Here is a 22,300-nt window from a genome sequence, read left to right as displayed (position 1 = left end):
CAAAAGGGACCCCAGGATAGTTATTGGAGGCATTTTAATGTTGTAGCAAGGGCTTTCAGTGGAAGAAATAACCGTATTTCACAGTATGAAGTATTTGAGTGAAAAGTACTGTAAGGGCAGAGGCAGGAAAGGCTGCAAAGGCAAAATGCCTAGCTTAGATCTCTGGGGATTTTTTAAGGGAAATTGTACAATTACTGTAAGTTTCCACTCGCATATAAGGACTGACCTAGCACCCAATGAGTTTCTTATTAACTTTCCTGAGTATAAATTCAAGCCCTGTGTTCCCTTTTACAGTAATATATGTGTTACGTATGTGGCTGGCTCAAGGTGTGAGCCTGAATCTGAGTTTGATGCTTACAGAGTGAGGACTTACCCATGCAGGGAAGTGGTTTCTCTTTTGTTTTGTTTTTAACCTGATACAGCACTCCCATCATCGTTTTCATCCCTACCTAAGCTTTAGCAAGATTATAGCTCAGTTTATTGGCTCCGTGCACATCCATCCAATGAGTGGTGTGAACTCATCCTTTCTTCCCATCAGCTTTCAGCATTTCCAGCAGTTGGGTTCTTTTGTCGATTTGTTTGTTTTTTTTCTGAGTGGTCTTCGCTCACTAGGCAACATGGCCCATGTCTAATCTTGCAGAATCTAGCCCATCTCTGTTGTCAGCAGAGCCTGCTGCAAATAAATGCATATTATTCTATTAGGTAGTCTGTCAGCTCGTGTAATATCCAACGGATTATTGTCATTTTATCAATCTGGTGTAATGTTTCTTCTCTGTTCCTTGCTGGCCACTCTGCTACCCAGCTCATTGTAGCTGGCCTAATGATGGTTTTTTAGAGTTCGTTCTCTAGTTTCTTTTGCCTGTCCTTCTTGCCCAGAATTCCCATCAAATCCTTCCATTAGTAACAAGGACTCTTTGTGAAACATTAACATCTGCATCCACATCCCACATGGTGACTCTTTAATGAACCCAAGTATCTGAATGGATTTAACTCTTTCCCATCCAAATGTGTTGGTTTCATGCTGTCCCAGGCAATGAAGATTGCACACACCTAGACTTTAACAAGCTACTTCATTACATGCTTTTGTTCTAATTCAGTCTTCCATCATGCCAGACCAGCGTGTGGTTCCCAAACTCTGCTCAAGAATCGTGGGGTCCCATGAAGCTCTGGTCAGCTATCATAGACATGTTGTGTGTTTGTAGTATTTTCAGTGTGAAGTGTGACAATAGTGATGCCTTGTGATTAGTAAGAAATTTTGGAGGCTAACAGTGAAGCATAGGTCCAGAATGATTGAGAACCAATGTTCAAGTACTTCTGTCACTTCAGCTTGTACGTTTTGGCACAGTGTGATGTCATCAGCAAAAAGCAACTTTGCTCAAGCCTTCATAAAGGTTGTATAAGACATGCCAGTATACTGAAACCAGTAGAAACTTTACATTTCTCCAGCCCACTGCGAACATCCCCAGCCCTCTAGAAACTTAGTTGATTTGGATTCAATTAGTTTTAAACCCTTCCGGCAACATAAGCTAAATCAAAAACCATATACTTGATGTTAAACAAGAGTCCCTATGTAAGGTATAAAAAGGGTCTTACCGTATCAGTTTATATGCTCATCTTAACCTGTGCTCATGTATATTAACTAAGCCTAAGACATTCGCAAAGGCAAAGGGCAGCTCTGCTTTGCCTGTTCCTTCCCTTCTGTCCCGCCTCCTACCTCCCCTTTGCCCTCCAACTCCAGCTCCCATTTGGCTTAATTTGTCTTCCTCTGTATTCAGGAATAAAACAGTTACATTTCTCTTTTAAACAGTAATCAAGGAAAGTGGTTTGCTCTAAATACTGTTTGTTTGCAGCACACAGGAAAATAGCAGGAGGAAAAGGAGAGGTGCAGAGGACCATGGAATGGAGGCAGCTTTCCCAAAGGAGAAACACCGGCCATGGAGTCACGGCAGGTGTGTGGCAGGGCTGCCTCCATGTGTCTGTGTGCGTGACGCAAAGAGTCACTGTCCAAAGGCAATGGTAGCTGGCAGATAGGATGGGAAGAGGAGCTGTATGGGCAAGAGGAAAAGATAAAGTCCTTCAAAAAGGCTAGCTGAAATTAGGCACTTTTAGACGTGATTAATTCTGCACTCCACAAGAGTGAAACTATTCCCTCTTGTCATTTCTGTGACAAGTGTTCCCAAAGGCCCCTGTCGCTGTAAGAGCTCCATTAGACGAGGCATTGCACTGATGCAGAAATGACATGGTCCCTGCCACAAGGGCCTTACACTTTAGCATGAGCCGAAGTGCAGCCAAAAAGCCAGTAAAAAATAGTGTGAGGAAAGAGGAAAGGAAGAATATGTGAAACAACAGCAAGCCTATGTTACAGCTTATATTATGCAACTTCACAATTATAATCATAGGTGTATAATATACAAATAATGTATGTATGTAGCAGTGACCCACCCTCCTCCTGAGTCACTTCCGCTGATTTTTTTTCCATTCACAAACCAGGAAAACTCAAATACCTGATTTAACCTTTAGCCCAAAAGGCTGATGTTAGCAGTGCTTGGCAGCAGGCTAGCACAATAATAGCTGCAGCAAAGGCGTAGCAGCTGATGGAGGTCGCTGCCCTTGACATGTCACATTTTTAGAGAGTAGCAGCGGGAGGCAGTCGTACATGTATTACCTCCTCCGCTTACACCAGCTGAAATAGCCTGACTCTGTCACCTGTTGAGCCCTTCCACTCTCGCGCATCGTAACAGGGCCACTGCTTGTAGGCGGGCTGGGTAATGACGTTAGTTTTCAGTTGAATTAGTTCCCAGGTCAGCTCACGGTGGACTTTTTCGGTGGCCCCCAGCAGGCAATGAGCAGTGGGGCAGTACGAGGAGGAGTACAACGAGCACTTTGGTATCTGGGACTGAATGAATCCCTTCACCTACCGGGCCTGTTCACTAACCAAGCAGAAACATAACCCAGGAAAAAAAGGTGCCTAGTTTTCTGCTGGGTCAGTGAGTTGAATCAGCTCACGAGTAAATCAAATCAGCTCCAGAGCCAGCACTATAGAGAAGGTAGGATGCTGGGTTTGAGAAAAGAGAAAGGGAGAAGGACCAAGACTTCCCCCTTATGGCAAGAGTAAGCCATTAGATATGCTTAGTGGCTCACAGATGCAGCATTAGGGGACATTTTGCAAGAATTAACCCAAGAGCACACTGAAGCTCTTTAGGAGCAAGTTGCTCTGCAGTTGGCTGCAACCCCTAATTAATATAATTAATATTCCTATTTATGTAATTTAGCATGGTCCTAATTCCACATCTCTTATTCGTGTGGAAATACTCATTAAAGAAGTTTCAGTAAGTAAACAGGGAAAACTCTTGAGTTCTCAGCTTGCAGGGTTCTGCTGTTTGTTTCCATAACTGAAATATCTTCCGAAGATACGTTGAGATATACCCCCTAATATACCCACATTATATGCGTATAGTATAAGCAAATCTATTGTAAAGGGGATGCAACTTTAAACTACACGTGTGAATTTCCTGTGGGTAGCTATCACAGATGAAGTAGTGTGATTGTAAAGGAGCCCTTCCAGTGCCCCTTATCAGTGCTACTTCATGTGATATAATGTCTTAAGACAGGGGAGAGGCTCCTCTTTGCTCAGGTCCACTCTCCACCATCTACATTAGAGCTACTTCCAGCCCATGGCTATATTCACTTCTATGAAAAATTTCTGGAATAGGCTAATGAGTATTTCTTTCTTCACACTGGTCCTGCCTCAATCCTAGCTTCTCATCCTCCCTCTCTGACTGATGTGGACTTTGTAATTACTAAACAGAGCATATTATGAACCTACCCTGACCTACCTACGAAGATAAAAATAGCCCCTCTACATGTACATCCTTGGCCTGGTTTTCAAAAGGTCTGAGCAGCCCCAGTTCCTTTAGGAGCCACGGAACCTGAGGGTATCATCATCTCTGGAAAACAAGCCATTACGGATACAAAGAGGACTTTGAAGCGGGGGGGCGGGGTGCTAGGAAAGCATTGCTTCCATTCAAGGAGTACATCACTTGGAAACTGCCATGGGCCATGGTACGGATCAAATAATTTAACAGAACTTTCTTACAACCCCAAAATTCTGTGAAAGCCTGGATGACTACACGCTGCATCTCTGAAATCAATGACAAATAGCATTAAGCTTGAGGTGCGTAAAATAGGTCTGTCAAAGAAATGGCTCCTAACATGGCCAATTTACCTGAAACAGTCACTGTTAGTTCTGTGTCCTGGTTAATGCTGACGCTTTGCAGGTAAGTAAGCAATTTGCTAGACGAAATCATTGGATTTTCTCCAAAGAAGAGAAATTTATTAAACCAAGGAAGTAATTCCTTGTTGATGCTAGCATCGGGGCAGCCCATTTCGTGAAAGATTTTGCTTTCCTTCAGTGGTTACACAAGGAAAAGAACAAAGTAGCTGCCAAGCAGTGCCTGGGCCCAAGATTAGGCTTAGCAAATTAGCAGAGTTTTCCCCGTCTGCAGGGTGAGCTCTGAAAGCCCATCCGTGACTTCTCACTCGCTTGGGCAGGCTGTAAGTGCCTCAGTGCCTTGACTCCACTGTAATTACTCTGCAGCAACACAGCTACAAGAGATCGGAGCGAGGGCTACAGCGTGTATGCCCAGCACTATTCCACAAAGACAGATTTCCACACAGGAATCCTATTCTCAAGAGACGTGAGATTTTTAGGCTCATCAGTTGTGGCGACACCATCCAGAGGTTTATTTTTAGACAGAGTGAGCAGGTGCACATGGCAGTATTTTAGCTGACAGTGCTTCAATATTGCTATTCAGGGGCAATTGATTGTTCTTTATACCTTGATTCATTATTGGCAAAGACTGTTATTTTTACCGCTTTACTTATTTTTGGCTCTGGGAATGGCATGAATGGCACAAAAAGATACACTTGCACCCTTAAAGTGACTTCCTATTTCAGAGTTGTAGTATGTTGATAGAGACCTGGAGGAGTTGTACGAATGATTCATCTACAACAATGATTGTAAATGATGGTTAGGAAAGAGAAAGAAAATGCTAAATTAAAACTCATGGCTATAACTGATTCTGAAAATATTTTGATTTAGAAAATCATGTCAAAATCAGTTGTTTCAGGAGTTTGAGGAATCTATATCTGAATTATTCAATCAGAAAATCAATTGCTAGTAAAAATAATGGCAATCTATGCTCAGTTACAGACTATTTTTAATTTTTTTTTGAAGTTTTGCTTTGCCTAATTACCTTAAATAAAATCTTTAAGACTACTCCATCAATGCCATCAATTATTCTCCATCAATAATTTTTAAACTGCTATTCAAGAACATGTAAGAACATAGTGTATATTTTCTAGGAGAAACAGTACAGCAACTGAATTTTACCAAAACCTATTTGAATCTAATTACTAGGGTGGCAGACTGATGTCTAACGACAGCTACAAGCATCATGCTTGAATCCACAAATTGCTTAGTCTATCTGACTTCCCACTTTTGTATCAAAAATGTGATAACTACATAACTTCAGTTTGCTGCCGCAAGTTCAAGATATATTCCTGACTGGTGAGTTAAAGGGCCAGTTTCCTATTGTTAAATACGAACAGAGATGCTACTGAATCATGTGTAAAGCAGCTGCAATAGTCATTAAAGACACAGTAACCCCCCCCCCCCAAAAAAAAAAAAACAACAAAAAACAGAAATCCAAACTGTTGCTATAGAGGAGCCCGTTACAAATGTTTAGCCGGAGCACAGAGCGAGCACTTGGAAGCAAATCAAAACCTGCCTGAGGAACTGAGTAAAAAAGATTTTCCAAATTCACTAATGCACATTTCAATTAATAGCCCACCTGCCATGTGTAATGAACCTGAACATATTGTGGCCATTAATGCTCAAAAATAGCTTTTTGCCAAAAAAGAAAGAAAAATTATTGAAAGGAAAATCAGTAGTATTGCCATTCTGTCACACACGGAGAGAAAGGGTTGACTCTTGTGAAGGCTAGAAAAATTTTTTTTGCCTTCAGGGGAAGAACGATTAATTATTACTCACAAAGACACCAGAAAAATAGAGCGGGCAGGAAGAACCTAGTCTGGGAAGCGTTAACGTCGTTGTCGGGTGTTACAGCTGTGGCGGTGCGGGAGGTCGATTACATTTCTCAAGGTGAAAATGACTCTACTCTCAGACCAGCAGCTGCTGAATGAGGCGGTTGTGTCCCACCCTCAGCCCAAACGGGCCGGGCCGCTGCGGTGCCCTTCTCCTCTTCACGCTCGCTCTCAGGGTCTGGGCAGGGGGCTCTGGCACTGGGAAGGCTCAGCTCCTGGAGAGGTGGCAGAAATCCCGTGCGAATGCCCAGTGTGAATGACAAACGCTTCACCTTCTGAATTCTTTCAACGGCCAACCGCGTTTGGGGAGAAGTCGGAAGGATTACAGCCTAAAGCGGTTGGCCTTTCTGACCTCCCTTAACAGAAGGCTGCAGGTCAAATTAAAGGGTCGGAGGGAAATGGCATGCTAAATGCTGCGTTTCAAGGAGCGGCTGCTTGGCTTCTGTGCTACAAGGAGCGCTATCACAGGCGTTACAGGTAGCACAAGCATCCGTGGGGGCTTCAGCTCCTTGAAAATAGCAGCCTACGAAGGGGTTAGGTGATCCATTCCTATTGCACACCTGTGACAACAGGGAGTCTAGCTCTCCTACATGCCTTTCAACTTTTACTTCAGTAGATTTTCTTTCAAGCTTCTAGAGATGACACTTGCGTTGTCATGCAATCAGAAGAGAAGCCTGGAAGACCTGAAAAAATGAACAAATATATTTTAAACCTCAAGAACGACTTCTATGGCTATGTATATCTCCCCTCTCTGTTGGTATCTTACAAGTAAGAAAAAAGGATTTTGCAAATAACCTTGAGGTTCATTTTTAATACAGCCATCATAATTAAACTGCAGAAATTAATTTTGAGCTAAATGCATGCTTCAGGTGCCTCAAGACAGGGATGTATTTAAAATGAGAAGCAAACAAAATCCATTACACAGGGAAAAATTACAGACTGAATAAAATTAAAACAAGTCATTATTTGAAATGCAAAAATTTGATACATGTATTTTAAAATAAGTCAGATGAAAGATTCTCCACTTTCTTTTACCACCTTTTTCAAATGTTGTAGAAGGAAACACGCCCCTGGCAAACTCACGGAATATTTCCTTTTTTGTAAAAAGGCCTTTCTATTTCAAAGGATATCTATTCAGTCATATAGCCAGATCTATTTCAAATTCAGGGAGAGTAAAGCTTTTGATTTAATACAGTGTTAATGACAGGAAAGATATTTAATCCTCAATTTTCTGAAGTCCATTTAAACTGCTGGCAGATATACTACCCTATATTTACTTTGCAGCCCTCACTTATAAGGGTATCTGTTGCTGTTTTTTCTTAAGCAGACAAGTATAGAAGAAAATAAGCAGAATTAATTGCTTGATTGGAAGCGCTAACTCACTTCCAAGGGGTAGGTGAGAGTGGTCAGTTGCCCCATATTAGCTGGAACCATCCTGCAATATCCTTTTGTTGCTATCTTTGGGACCTTGTTACGTTCCAGATTTTACAAGCTTTAGGTTGCAGAGTCCATTCCCCGCTTTGCTCCCTCAGCCTCCCCACTGCGGTGGGTGTCTGGGCACTGCTAAAAGCCTCCCCCCTGTCTCCAGCTGACGTGGGGGGGTAATAGAGGGAAAATTCTCTGCGGTCATGAAATCTGGTGATCTGGGTGGCACCTGCCTAGCCTCGGCCCAGGCTGGGGGCCAGCACCAGCAACGGGGACACGCAGACGGAGCCTGTCCACTCGGCAGCGGCTGGAGAGCCTTATCGGAGCCGCAACCCAGAGCAGTGGAGAAATACTCGTGTGCTCAGCCAGCTCCCTCATCCAGTGCTGCGCTGGCGCAATCACTTTTTGACCTACCAGTAGTGATAAAAATACAGAGTACTTCAGATATTATTCTCAGTTCCTTGAATTGGATCTGAATAAGCTGATGGAGAAATCATGCAGTTCACCACAGATCCTTCACACTACAGCATAGTGGTTAATTTGCTGACTTGTGTCCTTTTTCCTTTCCCCAGTTCCTTTTTCTGCCCTTCCCCGCTGGCTATGCTGCGTAACCATGCCACAGAGATATCAGTGTAATTACTGGACAAGAGAAATCAATGTGGATTTTGAACTGCCTGGGTGTTATGTATGTGCCCTCCTTTCTAGGACAGCCTTCCTTGCAGCCGGCGCAGAAAAGCAGAAACATGTTCTCTAATGACCTCAGGAGATTCTCAAAAGGACTAAAGCAGCGCAACAGATCATTTTGCCATTAGAGTACTAGTGACACAGCGAATATAGTGTCTGTCAGAACTTCTGCTATAAAATAACGTATTTCAGGAGTTCATAATGTAGCTACAGAAAACGTTGCTTCAATTTTCATTAAGGCCAAGACTGTAAATTCAAAAGCTTAAAGAGCTTAAGATAGTAATCTGGTTGGTTTTAATTTATGAGACGTCTTCCTTGTGTTCAAAATAAAGATTAAAGATTCAGTCTGTATAAGCTCACGCTTTTCTGTCTACTGAGATCAGACTTGGGTATTCTTTCATCTTTGTTTTAGGATGGAAATGGCGTGTGTCCAAGCGTTTGTTTGTCCGACTGCATTTGCTAGCCTTAGTTCACCATACGCATGGCTCCAGGAGTACTGATGCTAACACGAGTGGAAGGTGCAGAATAGGTTTGTCTTAGGCTTCCCCTGCCTTATTCTCGGCCTGATAAATATTCCAACTTTACTTTCCCTGAGAAACTGTGTTAGCGGTGAGTAAGAATTATGAAGATACCTCGTGTTATTTTAAGCGCGAGAACGAGTATTTCAGCTGGGATAGATTCTATTGTATAGCATGTAGCTGGCATAGTTCGACATAAACGTAAGCCTGTTTTTCAATAAAGCTACCATTTTGCATGCAAAAAAACCCAGGCAAACTCTTCCAGTAACTTTCTTATAAAAACGAGAACAAAGACATTTAAAGACTGTAAGATCTCTGGGGACACAGCCTGCCCTTTGAGGCACATTGCTGTGGGGAATTTTAGCAGGAACCTTCAATGTCAGCTTGCTATTTGTATGTTCTTGTTGCAAAAATGACCATCATTCTTCCAACACTAAGATTCCAAATTCAGTTTTGTGACTTACCTTTGTACTATTTGCTGTTTCAGGAAGATGCTATATTCTAGTAAAACATTACGATGTTATGGTGCTCTATGCCAGAAGAATTTGGAGTGGCTTTCACCAAGCCACCTGAAAAATAGGTCAGTGGCTATACATTTTAGAGAGGACTGCAATGCTACAACAGAAACTGAGTTAATCGTGATGTATATACTGAAAATACGCTCTAACCTCACTACAGGGGACACTCTGAACGTAAATATATCTTCACTAGTCTTTCCTCAACTGATTATTTCAAAAGGAAAAGCCTCATGACATTTTCTGTTTCATTAAATACCGTGGGGCAAAATCTGTTGAGTCTGTTTGCTCAAGTGGAGACATCTAAATCCAGATTCAGCCTGAAAACTCTCACTGCAGGCGATACAGAATTCTATGGCTAAACATTTTAATTCAGTTGCCTGAGAATTCAGGTTGTAGCAATTTCACCTAAGGAGATTTTATAGTAAATTATTATTGTACCACGATGGGAGAGTCAGATTTCATGGAAATAGAAGAATGTGTAGTACAGCTTCGTTTAGATTAACTTATATCTGGAATTTCTCTTCACAAAGTAAATCTGCAATTAGCTATATTCATGTAAAAGATAAACTTCTCAAGGCAATGGTTCAGCTGTTGAAAAGTGTGTAAGTTCAGGTTTGTGCAACTGCAATACACAAAGACACCATAAAAACCCTGCAGGAAAGCCCTGGCGTATTCGTACTTACTGAGCTTCCCCGAAACATTTCTTCCCCAGTGTATTTCACTTCAGCCTTGGTTTGTTGCTTTTAAATAGCTATTTTTAAAATTCTGAAATCTGTTTTTAGCTGGCAGGCAGAAAGCGTAGGCTGCAGACAGAGAGAAGGGTAGGGAAAAGGAGGAAAGATAGTAAAGCAAATCTGAAGTACATCAAAAATAATTTAAACATTACTTTTAAAAAGAATATTAGAACCCTTTTGAACAGAGCAGTCAACAGCAGAGAGGGCAAGGACAAACACTCAGTGATTAAACTTACAAATATTGCGTGGAGTAGCTCTCAGAGCAATTGCTATTGAATTACAAACCCTAGGACTAGTGTGATAAAATGACGATTCATCCATCAGTCAATAATTTAAAAAAATAGAAACATCCAAGTTACTGTAGGCTGCCTAAAATGGGGACTGATGGGGAGAACAAGAGCTCCGCAAAGGGTTTAGGCAGCCTCCTGGGTCACCAGCGAGCACGAGCTCCCAGTGCTGCACTTCGGCTGGGGGACTGATGGGAGCCTTGAAGCAGAAGAAATACGGTAGCGATGGGTCCATTACTTGCATAATATCGAGGTTTCAAAGATTGCTCTTCAGGAAGGTTGGGGAAAAGCTGAAGCAGCAGCTGGCACTGTCGTTGCTGATGCGGCGTGATGGCTGGAGCCGGCAGTGGGAGAGCAGCGCCAGTCAGCCTGACCTCACAAGACTTTGTCGTGGTGAGGAGGGGACCCTGCTGGCAAGGAACAACTCCACGGCAGGTCAAGAGCTGCTCAAGCAGAGGCTCAAGTAAGAGGACCAATGCCCTTCTCCAAGACTTTGTTTTTGATGAGAGACATAAAAATATCCATTTAAAAATGTAATTAGCTTATAAATGAGGAGATTCTGGAGTGATTGTCACAGTCTATAATAGCACAGTGCGGAAAACAAAGTCCTAACAACAATTCAAGAGACGGAAGCTGGGGTTGCATAAGTTCAGGCTAAAAACAAAATGCAGCTCTTGACTAGTGAAACAGCTTATGACATGTTAGGCTAGGTTCTCCCTCACTTTAAACCTTTAGATTAGGATCAGATTTCCATCTTAAAAAATGACTGTTGTTCAAGCAGCAGTTAGGTGGTCAGCAGGCATTCCCAGGGTAAATAACGGCTAAAATTGTGGGCAGTTTTGCAGGAGCCTGTAATGATGCACCCTGGACTTTAAATCTACAACTCTGTGAAACACCACCGTTGAGCCATGTGATTAGAAGGGCTGAAAATGTGTATTAATTAATACTGAAAAGCTAATCAAAGTGGGGTCGTAGATCAGACAACCATAAAGGACAAAATATAAAAACAAGTTAAGTTTCAGTGCTAGGAAAATACATAGGAAAGGAAAATGTTTCCGGCGAGTAACATTTCTCCTTCAGAACAGCCTTGCAAAGAATGTTTAATTTTTTGTAGGCTTTTTACAGTTGATGCATGCTTAAATGTTCCTCCCTTGTGCATAAGTGCTAGTTAAATTGCCAAAGGTCTAATTAGCATGGGACTACCTATAATTACAGTATTGTCATTGGGGTGTATATTTTGGTCACAAATAGCCTTGCACTGAAAGTAGACATGGGACCTGGGGCCTACTAGTGATTGTTTTTCATATAATGGTGGGTTTCTGTTGGGTGTCTGTGAGACGCAGCCAAGCAGCTCCAGTTTTGACCAACCGAAAAAGGTTGCAAACGGACTTGCTGCAGGAAGTTAAACCTCAGACTCATGAAGGCGCTTGTGAAATCCTTTTGGGATGTCACCCCTAGTGTCTTAATGCAGCTGGTTAATTGTCAAGTGCCAAGTCTACATTCATCAATTAAATGAGAATCATTACAAAACTGTCTCACCCATTGTCACGGAGGCAAAGGTTCCTTTCAACTCTAATAAATTATATTAAATTGGCTCAAACCCCGAAACCATAGACAGATTGGCTTGTGTTGAGAGGAATTACTTTGACTGACACCTATCTGGCTGACTGGGAACGGTTACCAGAATGAATAGCCTCAGACAAAGGGGTTTTCTGTGTTAGGGGAGGGATGTTACATGCACAGTCACCCCATCGGCTGTTGGATGCTGAGCCTGGGAGAAGCAGTGAACAGCTAAGTAGCATCATTAGGTTAGAACATGGGAGTCTTCTCCTGGAGTTCTGGAAGTGTTGCTAAATATGCGTAAATGCTCTTGCTGTGGCTGTTTCATCTGTCTGTGAGGAAAGAAGCAGGAAACTGGGTATATCTGGATATAATAGGAATGCGGTAAGAGAGGGTATCTCACATCTGAGGTTTTCTTTGCATTTCTTCCCAGTTAGCACACATTCCAGTGATCCAAAAAACCTATAGTTTACTTTTGTTGCCAGGAAGCTGATGTCGCTAGTCTTTACCTTGCCTGTGTGTTTTTAAAAGTCTTTTTACCATAATTGCCTGCTCACCAATATAGATTTGAAGCCTGAACTTCCGCTTTTTTAACAGTTTCATCAGATCACTATATGTGTAAACCACTAGGCTGTGTCAGTGGTATTTCATCTTTGTTAAACCTTATCCACGCTAAATATATTCTGAGCAACTGCTGCAAACTAGCATTCAGTATGCAGAAGCTCTATTGCTACACCGATTATCACATAATTCTGTTCTGGCCTCAGACATTTGCATGGAAAATAAGTAGTTGGTCATAGCATAGCAGTAGGTACTAATAGTTTAGATTCACAGCTAGTGTAAATCTAGCTGGTTTTACTGAAGGCATTAAACACACTGCATTATTGTACCTGAGGATCTGGCACGTGGGTTTTCTAAGAAGAATTGGAAAGCTTGAAAGAAGATGTATAAAATGTTTAAATTTAATGAAAGATTTTAAAGGTACCTTTTTCTACTGTGCTGTATATTTGAATTACACAGCTGCAGCTACTTCAAAATGCAGTAAAACAAGCTGCAATTTTGCAAACATTCGAAATTGAGAATAAATAGTGAAGGAACTGGATGTCTATGTTTATATGCAAACCAATATCCTAAGTGTTTAAAAAAGGCTTAATATACTGACTTGTTCTTATGAATTTGGATACAAAAGAATTTAAAATTACAATACCAAAAATAGACTATTGAAGAGGAATATACCAATAATTTCATCATGTAAGTGTAATTATTTCTCAGCTAAATACATTTAGTGTTGAGCTTTCTGGGCTGGTTTTTGCAGGATACCTCATCTGGAGAAACAGTCAGTCAAATTTAATTGAAGCATTTTTTTCTGATCTCTGTTACTAGAATTCCTGTTCTAGAAGTAGCAGTGTTCCCTCTGTCTTCCTTCCTTTAAATGGTTTTGGTATGACTCTCACAGCAGAGACACAGGTGGCTGTAACCACAAACAAGCATCTCCACTGAAGCAACAGAAATGGTCTTAACAGGCCGTTTCATCAAGTTTAGTGGCAGACGAAGAGTGAAGGCTGATAATTTTGCACTTCAGAACATGGTGGTTTTGGTTTTTCTCAGTACCCTGAAGGCCAGGACTCTTTCTAATCTAGTTTTCCTTTCTCCTCTCAGTCATTTAAACATAGCAGATCTTAGTAATTTGACCCTGTCTTCTCCATGTGCTATAGACTGTTTATATTAGCAAGTAATGTCAATCAGTAAGAGTGATTTGTAGAGCAAAGCAGTTGGTGCTGAAGATCCAATGTCTGTACCATACGAAGAAGCTGCATTTCTACAACGTTTGCAATATGATTATGTTCTGGCATCAGATGTTTGCATCTTTCACAGGAGGTTTTCTGGACCAGATCTAGTCTGCCCCTCTGGATTGAATGTACATTCGTGGGGGTGTGATCCTATAATGTGTCTTCTGTTTTAGTTTCATCTGAGAAGAATCCAGCTCATGTCCTCCAAGACCACTCCAGGATGTCAACCATAACATGGTAGGTGAGTGTAGGATCAGGAGATTCACTTCAAAAGTGCACTTCTGATCTGAATTGAAGTGCTAATGTAGATGGACCTATAGACACTGACATTTCTAAGATACTGATCTCTCTAGTAGAGTTGTGTAGAAATTTATTTTTAAAAGAATGAACAATTTTTAATCTCCTTCTGGCTCTAAAAAAAAAATCCACAATTATGCAAATGAAGACTTGATCTATTAATGAAAATAAAGTGTTAGTTCCAGCGAGTGTAATGCCTGAATCCACAGCTCCTGGAGTTCTTTCTCATAGGATGGGCCTTTCCAGGGACCCACCTACCCCTTGCTCATAAAAGAAAAGCAGTAAAAAAGCAGTTCTTACTTATCTTATACTTGGGATTGAATCCATTGACCCAATAGTAAATAATCTATTGTTCCAAAATCTCACAGAGAAGGAAATAAGAATGGTGTGACTCCCCCATCTAATTCTCTAAGATACTGTTACTTTCTTGAAATGTGCTCAAAACCGTCAGCTGCTGCTGCCCACAAAGGAAGTCTAGCATATCACCACTAGCACTCCCACCCACAGATCGAGGTGAAGAAGGAAACGCTAAAAATCAGGCCCAGATTAAATGCAGTAGTGTTTATACTCTGATAGCGTTGAGGGAGAAAAAATGTGTGCCTAGTACAGCTGTAGAAATCGTAAGGTCAAGTGACTGCAATCTCTGCAGATTCCTGAGCAAATCTGCAGTAACCAAGGAAAAATAACTCTGAGATAGGACCATTCACAGCCATCTCAATGAGATATCCAAATGTCCAGGTCAATATTTAAACATTGGCTTTGACACGTATTTCGTTACTCATGCAAGAGACCTGAAGGAAAATCACAGATACCCACTGCTGATAGGGAGTTCCTGCTGATGGCACTGCTGGGCCTGTGGAGGAGATTGCACAAGAAGTCAACAACGTGAATGAATAGAAGCTGTTCTAAAGAACAGAATGATTGGATGCACAGATAAGTTTAATATACTGAGGAAGCCTAAACACTTCTCTTGGGAAGACAAATCATATCTCCAAAATGTACTACAGTTTAAGAAAAAGTTGGCAAATAGTAGACAACTCATACTGTTGATGTATTCTACTTAGATTTCCAAAAGCTATTTGAAACAGGTTTCCATGAAAAGCTCTTGAAAAACTAAGCTACTATGGGATGAAAAAGTTTGGTTCTCACATGGATAAGTGACTATTTTAGAGATATCAAACAAAGGGTAGGATAAAGAGTCTGCTGTCACGGAAGGGAGAGGTCACTGTGGGTAGGCAGAGCCCTGAAGAGATCTCTGTGAGAGCTTGTGCTGCTCAAAATGTTCATAACTGATCTGAAGAGACTGATGATTTGTCAAACAACGTTCAGTGATAATGCTAAGGTATTCATGTAGGAAATAGAAAGGTCAATGGTGAATAGATACCGAACGATTTCATGAAACTGTGTGAGCTGGGTAATGAAATGGAAGACAAAATTCAATGTAGGTTGTAAAAGTGATGAATAGGAGAAAAACAACTCTATATATACAATGATGGGTTCTGAATAAGTTCTCACACAAGAATGAGATTTTAAAATAAATAATTATCTAAAAATGTCAACTCAATATGAGGTAGTGTTCAAAAAAGCAAGTCCCCTATTTCCTAGTATTAGGAATTACTAGGGAAAGGAAGGAAGAGCAAATCAAAAGTTACTATTATGCAAAATTTTGAATATGCACATTTTGAATATTGTATGCCTTTCTGGTATCCCTATCTCAATGAGTAGAAAGTAGAACTGAAAAAGGTGAGGAGAAGAAGGGAGAAAAGGAAGATAAAATCATGAAACTACTTCCTTATAATAATGAATAAATAGCCTAGGATTCTTCAGCCTAGAAAGAAACAACTGAGGGGAAACCTAATGGAGTCTATAAAACCATGAGTGGCACAGAAAGTGAACAGGGAATGATCGTTCCCTGTTTCTCTTAATATAAGAGGTAGGGGGCAACAAATGCGACTAGCAAGTGCAAAGCTAACAAAAGAAAGTTTTTCTCACACAGTGTATGGTTAAGCTATAAAATGCTTTGTCATAGGGTATGTGGGATGCTAAAAATTTACATGAGTTAAAAAAGCAACTGGGATAAACTAATGGAAATTAAATCCGTTGAGGGCTGTTAATATATATTCTACATATTAAGTACCTACCACTGAGCGCATTTAATAGGCTATTAAATACCACCTCCAGTGAACGAAGTCCCTGAGCCACAACTTACTGGAAGCTGGGAGAAACTATCAGGAAAACATCGTTATGTGCTTGTTCTTTTCTCATGCCTTTCCTTTGCCACCTGCTAAGGGTTCCTGCTGGAGAGAAGAAACTGGGTTAGATAGACCTTTGACCCAGTATGGACATTCTTACGTCCTGGGTGATGTTTGGAAGACATTACTATTCAAATTTCCCTTTCAAGTCGGAAAGATGACAAACCCAAGGGAGACGGGCATGGCTCGGGCCCAAACTTCACCTCATCAAGGAGAAGCCATGCTCTGGTGACTGGTAGGATTTTGAATAGACTGGATAGTCTGACAAGGGGTGATATTTTGGCATTTCTGTGTTAAGAATTTACATTTTGGGTAGCTCACAGAAAACTACTGCCATTTTTACCTTCCTAGACTAAGCCGTAGAAAGGCTTCTCTTGTTATTTTAGCAATGGCATAGCTCTCTCACTGATTAAACTGTATAACAGTGTATTAATTAATTTCTCATATATTCAGTTTGTGGCTTGAGGAATGAAAGAATAGCTCCTGACAGTGCCACCAACTCTATGCAAAGGGGTGATCAAAAAATTTTTTTTGACTTTCAGTGTCTACCTTACTCTACACACCTCTCTTCAGTGCTGTGTTCTAGCCATCATTCGTGAATTACTTCAGTATACTCCCTCCTTTAATGAGAAGAGCACACTCCTTAACAAAAGCTGGCTGTCAAAACAGTGTATTCCATTTCAAATCAATTATTTTTATGTGTACATTTAGACCCACTGTAAAATATGTGTGGAATAATAGGCTTCTGGAGTGGAGTTTATGCCTAACACCTTAAGTAATTAAAACTACATGAGGACAATTTTGACAGTGTATCTCCCATCATACCCTCACAGGGCAATTTGATGGCCATGTAAACAATTAGTCGCGTCTGAACGAACGGTGAAAGCTTTTATAACAGTCCAAAGGTTTCATTTCCTTAGCAAGCACATCAGCAACAGTGGTATTAGTACCGGTACCATAGACACTGCATAGGAAGCTCTGCTTGGTAGGGGACTGCAGGAAATCTGCTCTCTCCATTCTCCAAAGAGCTACAGTTTGACCTGCTCTGGGCATCATTCCCCAAGTCCTTATCTGGCTCTGACTATTGCATATTGCATCACTAAAAGATAAAGAAAGCAGTGGCCCTTTTAAACTGTTATAAGCAGTGGTCAGTCCATGAGGACTTCTTTCAAGGGTACATGAGTTGAGAAAGAGGGGAGGACGACAAGTTTTTCACACAAAATGAACACCAAATACAGAACAGACCTCTTGTTTGTGGCAATTTGGAGAGATTCGTAGCTGTGGAATCAACACACCTGTATGTTATGACTGTGAGGATGCCAGGAAGATGCCAAATGATTCAAGATTGATGCACACAAGTGAGGACACCAATGCAGCACAGACAGAGGTTGTGTAGTCACTCCCTCTGGCAGTGTTAGTGGAGGGATTTCAACTTCTAGTAAATCTGCCAGGGAAGTAAAGCAGTACATGTGAACGTGATCCTCTGCTGAATTTGGACTACTGTGCAGGAGTCCTTTCACTGTGATAAGGGAAGTCTCTAGTACTGTAGCCAGAGCACAAAGGGTTTTGCTCCTGGCTTGTCTAACCTTGACCAAAACTTTCCAGGCCATGGGTGACAGCAAATCCTGCTTCCCTCCCTCAAACTTCTCCCATTCCTGCCACTGTTAGAGAAGCATTGCAGGGAGTAAAATAGGAATAGGTCCCTAAAGGGCCTAGAATAAATACAGACTTCGTGTCCTGGTCCCTCACTCAACAATGGAAAAAGAGCCCTTGGAAAGACTGCCATGCAAATTCACACACTTTATCCTTGAATTTGGGTACTGCAAACTGCTGACTATTGAGAAGAGAAGGGCTGGTGAGCTTTGTTTTGTTTAAAAATTACATTTGAATGGAGATAGCAGGAATCCAATCTTTTTCTTGCGAATGTAATTATCAAACACAATTATTACCTATTCAAAAACAAAAATTTGCAAAAACAGAATGGCCAAAATTTTTTAAGTAGATATCGGAATTTAGGCATCTAAATAAATGACTGATTCTCAGAATTTCTGCCTGCTGAATTATTTGGCAGTCAGACCATTGGCTGACCTATGGACCATTGCTTTTTAAAGTTTGGACTAATTGTTCTCCAGATAGTTTGAAAACAAAACAATACACAATACTGCTGAAGTAGAATTTGTAGCAGGGCTTTATGCTGCTAGAGCAACTCAGCAGCAGTTGAGCAAGCTTAACCCAGTCTGGCAATGTTTATATGAACAGTGACTGCAATGCAGAAGCATTCAAAAGGTGCTAGGGAAAGAATGATGAAGAGTTGTTAGGGTCTATCGCAGGTCCCAGAAATTTGCTGTGGTGCTAGGCAATTGGCTAAGAAAAGTATTTTCCAGGGTGTCTCCCAAACATGTTCCTCATTGCTACGTGCTGCAGGCAGCTAGATTTTCCGTCTAGTTATGAACTATAAAGTAGCAGAGGGGCTCTTGTTGGGTACAGCTTGTACCCGCTGGGTACAGCTTATCCAGCTTGGAGAGAGGCTGAGTGGAACTGATAAGGACAGACTCAGGGCACTTGGGTGGAAAGAATGCCACCAGATGAGATTTTTGTGTCTGGCTGGACCTCTGCAGGTGGCACTGCTGTTTTTTAATTGGATGAATAGAGGAGTGCCTTTCTAGAAAGGCTTGAAGGAGACCTAGGGTAGTCTTAGTCCATTGTCAGAAGATACTTCAGCAAATTTAAAATACCTGTCTTGTAAACCAGCGCAAATCAGCAAAACAGAACAGGGAAGCAAGGCCCTTCCTCAGCCCTTCCTCCCCATCCCTGCTGCTGAGGACATAGAGGACAGAAACTAACTGCCTCGTCTCTGAAAGAAAACTGCACTGAACAGAGAAAGTCCAAGAGTATTTATATGCATGAAAATCATACACCGATTCATAACATTACAGTTCTAGTGTGCACAAATGTTAAAACAGGATGCTCTCTAGTTGTGAAGATTCTTTTTGTCTCTTAGGGCAAAAAATTCCAGATTTATTTAGAATTACAAAATAGAAAATCAAAGAAGATCCTGAAATTAATTATTTCTTTATGAGTACTTGTTAATTTAATTCGTAATTAAGATGCAGTGCAAAAAGATTTTGCTCTCTACCTACATCATTTATTTATTAAAGGCTGTTTGACTAGTTAAAAAGGATATAGCAAAACCGTTTATATGGTCACAGTTTTATAATTCTTTATGGGTAACATGCCTTGACTGGCAAGATCATTGTATCTTATCCAAACAATATGAAATCAGTTGTTCATCATCTTTTGGAAGATGGTGCTTCCTTTTCTTTATAGAGAACCGTTCTGAGCAGAAAAAGAAAAGCTCATTGTAATTTATAAATAAAAGCCAGATATTTTCTGCATGGATCATTGTATTTAGATGCAAATGTAGCCTTTGGATCATGCTCCATTAGATATACACAGTAGTGTTTCTGAAAGGATATTGCTGATTAGCCAGTATTTCTTCAATATTCAATTTATATAATATGAATTAAAAAGGCAGCTCTACAACACTTCAGCCAATATTGTGGTGTTCTCGGCATTTAAACAAATTCAGTTTGTGTACTCTACTGAGTCCCTAAAATGGAAAAATCTATGTTATGCATATATACTAGAGGCACACTATTCACTATATGTAGTTGCCTTTCATTTATACCAGAAATTAATTTTAGAGTTATCTGGAATGGTAAAGCTCATTCTCTTTGCCAGTTAATTGCTACACTAGCTTATGCTTCACACCATACGGAAACACCCTTTTAAATATGCAAAGAAAAAAAGCTAAAAATAAATCACAGCTGCTGTTAGTTGGGGGTCTAAAGATACAGCCAAGGCAGAAAAAAGGGAACTGTCTTGGTTTAAATGCAACTAAACTGCTTTTAATATTGAGAAGTTCTTTTTCTGTTCTCCAAATCAATATTCATTAATAGTATCCAGAACAGAGAACCTTTACTATAAAAACCTGAGATAACAGTAGTAATTACAACATGCATTTTCATAGCTGTAATATTTTCCTACTCTCAGTTACGTTAATGCCTACTGTAATAATTTGTATCTGGCTCATAAGGACCAACTTATATCAACACATGTTTCTTACTGGTAAGTTCACTTAAAGTTTGAACCAATATCTAATTTGCAACAATATAAACATCTATAGGTAGAAATGAGTTTTATCTTTGCAGCAGTGATTTCTCCTGACCACCAAGGGCAGCTTGACCTCACCCGCACAAGATAAAGCGAATATATTGAGCCCTGACACATTATGTCTGATTTCCTATAACTATCAAAGTACAAATCTGAGAAACATTTTATTATATCATACCTGTTATCCAAAGCAGAACCATGATGGAAATTGCCCTTTTTCTGCATAATCAGTTATTTTTCATAATGTCTATCTCACCACAAAAGCAATCTTTTTTCTGGTGTCAGATTTTCTGTGGATACACATGGCACAGAAGTGTTAGCGAGCAAGGGGAAGGTAAAATCCTTTCACTTCCAATCTCCATCTTCAACTACCAAAGAACTGCAATATTTCCCCGCTTTGGGGGGGGGGTGGGGGGAGCTGTCAACCAAGGAGCAGTCGAACCTCCATTTCACAGGCACCTTTTTGCGATGACTTTCCATCCTCTCCTGCAACAAGAGCAAATAATGTTATGAACCTCACAAGCGCGGGCAGTGGTGCTGGCTCTTGACGACCCCCTCAGCCTGGTCGCTTCTTGCTGCAAGCAAAATGAAAGAATGGGGATGCATAGCTGTGGCCCTGGGCACGACAGCTTCTCGTGACAGCAGTGTAAGCACACACTGGTTTTCACTGGTTGTAAAAGTGGCCTCGGTAATGTTGTCGAGTTGTCTGTAGGACCGCGTAAGCTGATCTGACAGAAATGATCTCACTAAAAAAGGATTACTTTTGCTTCTGGTAGGTTCCCCAGCCCATTGGATGACCTGCTCTGCCTGTGCAGTGGTGACACTGCTGCAGGGACAGTGGCTAAAACTGAGAGGAAGAAATGGGAACTGCTTGAGCCAGCCTTGCCACTGAGAAAATGGTATGCGACACCATGCCCTCAGTCATCTTACTCTTTCCGATTCTCTTTCCCAAGCTGTTTCTTCAGAATTAGCTAATACTGTTGCAAAACCCTAGTAGGTAGAAAAAGAGAGAACTGTTGCATAGAGAACTGCAGCTGGGAAAATACGCTCTGGAAATCGTTCTAGCAGCTAAAGAAGGGCAGCAGCACATTTTCAGATTAATGAAAAATGCGTGCAGGATCATCACTTGGACAACCTGGTAATAATAGAAGAGAATCCCAAGAAAATACCTGCTCAGGCTCTTCTTTAAGTTAATAACAAAACTTCTATTAGGAGTAGCTTCCATCCGGTAAAATCACACTGCTACATATAGTGAATAGAATTTCTAAAATATTCAGTTTTATGTTAGTTCAAAAATTTTATGTGCTTGGAGACATCTTCAAAGCAGAATTGTCTGCTTCCAATAGAAAGACGTGATTAATTATACCCCCAACAATTGAGACAGCCTACAACCTAAAGCTGGCAGCAGGAAGAGAGATTCAAGACCTGAAAGACTCATGCACAAAAAATGTCCATTATATTACTGAAATTATAAAAGATTACTTGTTAGTAAAGTCCTACAAGATGCATATCTGACTGTCAAATGAGAAAGTTGAAGCTGGAGCGCATGAAGAAATTTGATGTATTCACTATCAGATTTACCTTTCATACCGAAGAGCAGGATGAGGTTGTTGGCCAGCTTTGTATCTCCTGTGAATAGACACCTACAACTAAAGCTAGTTGCCAGCTGAGCTGACTGCATCAAAATCCTTCATGCTTTCGGCCAGATCCCAGTGATTGAATTCCCAAGCTAGCCTCTATCCCATATTCCTCCTTACTTAGCAAGTACTTGTCTCATCTCTTTGCAGCACAATTATTTTTTTATTACTGCCTTTGGAGTACGATTATTTTGGAGTGCTGCATTCCCCACTGCGGAAGCTGGTGCTGTGTCACCCTGTGTCACTTCTCTTATAAACCCTTCTCATCACGTCCTCTCACGAACAGGGTTGCAGGGAAACAGTGCCCTGGAGAGGGGAAA

General features: G+C 40.9%; 1 long non-coding RNA gene across 6 annotated transcripts; it reads right to left on the bottom strand.

The window, feature by feature from the left end:
- Positions 1 to 31: 31 nt before the first annotated feature.
- Positions 32 to 22,269, bottom strand: LOC104153515 (uncharacterized). 6 transcript variants are annotated; one of them, XR_011139164.1, is made up of 5 exons: positions 21,925 to 22,269; positions 20,522 to 20,829; positions 17,466 to 17,614; positions 16,060 to 16,215; positions 32 to 6,788 (listed from the first exon to the last, which is right to left on the bottom strand). It is a non-coding gene; the product is annotated as an uncharacterized lncRNA (long non-coding RNA). The 6 variants fall into 6 exon arrangements; XR_011139165.1 differs by lacking the exon at positions 17,466 to 17,614 and adding an exon at positions 9,934 to 10,053; XR_011139163.1 differs by having other exon boundaries at positions 16,060 to 16,212; positions 21,925 to 22,268.
- Positions 22,270 to 22,300: the final 31 nt, after the last annotated feature.

The sequence above is a fragment of the Struthio camelus genome, chromosome 2, assembly GCF_040807025.1.
Source record: "Struthio camelus isolate bStrCam1 chromosome 2, bStrCam1.hap1, whole genome shotgun sequence".
NCBI lineage: Eukaryota > Metazoa > Chordata > Aves > Struthioniformes > Struthionidae > Struthio > Struthio camelus.
Note: the sequence above shows the minus strand (reverse complement) of the source record. Positions and strands in the feature narration are given on the sequence as shown.